This window comes from Lolium perenne, chromosome 4, assembly GCF_019359855.2.
Source record: "Lolium perenne isolate Kyuss_39 chromosome 4, Kyuss_2.0, whole genome shotgun sequence".
Lineage (NCBI taxonomy): Eukaryota > Viridiplantae > Streptophyta > Magnoliopsida > Poales > Poaceae > Lolium > Lolium perenne.
In genome coordinates this window covers 211,656,082-211,657,539 of record NC_067247.2, presented here as the reverse complement: position 1 = coordinate 211,657,539, position 1,458 = coordinate 211,656,082, and positions in this window count along the sequence as shown.

Here is a 1,458-nt window from a genome sequence, read left to right as displayed (position 1 = left end):
AGAGGACGCAAGATGTGATTCATGAGGCGCATGAAAGTAGATGGTGCATTGGAAAGACCGAAAGGCATAACGAGCCATTCATAGAGACCAAGTTTGGTCTTGAATGCCGTTTTCCATTCATCACCAATAGCCATGCGGATTTGATGGTAACCACTACGCAAATCGACTTTAGAGAAAATCGTGGCACCACTAAGTTCATCTAGCATGTCATCTAAACGCGGAATGGGATGGCGGTAACGGACGGTAATGGCATTGATGGGGCGACAATCCATACACATCCGTTGCGTCTCATCCGGTTTAGGCACAAGGATCACGGGAACCGCACAAGGGCTAAGGCTTTCACGGACATACCCTTTGGCGAGGAGATCTTGAATTTGACGGTTGATCTCCTTGGTCTCTTCGGGGTTGGTGCGGTAGGCGGCACGGTTTGGGAGCGGAGCGCCGGGTATGAGGTCGATGCGGTGTTCTATGCCGCGGAGTGGTGGTAGTCCATGAGGGAGCTCGTCGGGGAAGACGTCTTGAAATTCTGCAAAAGAGACAACAAAGACGGAGGAATGTTGATTAAGTCGTTAGTCTCCGACGCGGGTCCCTTGCATATGAGCACATAGTGCAATATGGTGGATGGGTTTTCTTGGAGCTCTCTCCACTCACTCTTGGTGGCTAGAAGGACACTCTTGGACTCACTCATATATGGCTTGTGGCGCTCACTCTCTTTGTGGTGGGTCGCTCCCTCTCCTCTCATCTCACTATGGTGGGTGTGGAGTTGTGCCCTCGCTTAAAGCCTTCGCATTGTCCGCGATGATTTGGCTAGGAGTCATCGGGCGCAACTCGAACTTCTTGTCGTTGACCTTGAAGGTGTATGTGTTGGAGAGTCCATCATGTATAGCCTTCTTGTCATATTGCCAAGGGCGGCCAAGCAACATGTGGCACACCGTCATGGGTACCACGTCACACTCGATGGTATCCTCATAAGGGCCGATCTTGAAGTTGACGGTGACGGTATGTTGTATCTTGACGTTGCCCTTGTCACTCAACCATTGGATATGGTAGGGGTGAGGATGCTTGCGGAGAGTAAGGTGGAGCTTCTCACACAACTCGGTGCTTGCAAGGTTATGGCAACTTCCACCATCTATGATGACCTTGATCGACTTGCCACCCATTCCGGCACGGGTTTGGAAGATGTTGCACCGTTGGTCTTCCATAGCATGAGGTTGTGTGGTTAGCACCCTTGTGACCACAAGTGAGGGACTTGGGTCATGCTCACATAAGAGAGGATCTTCTCCACTATCTTGTTCATAAGCTTCTTCACTTGCCACGGCGGCTTGCACAAGGGCTTCATATTCATCCTCATCAAGAGTCTCGATGTCACCATTCTCCATAGTGATCATGACCTTGGTGTTCTTGCACTCAAACGATTTGTGACCTTGGGTGCCACACTTGAAGCAAGTGACACTAGAG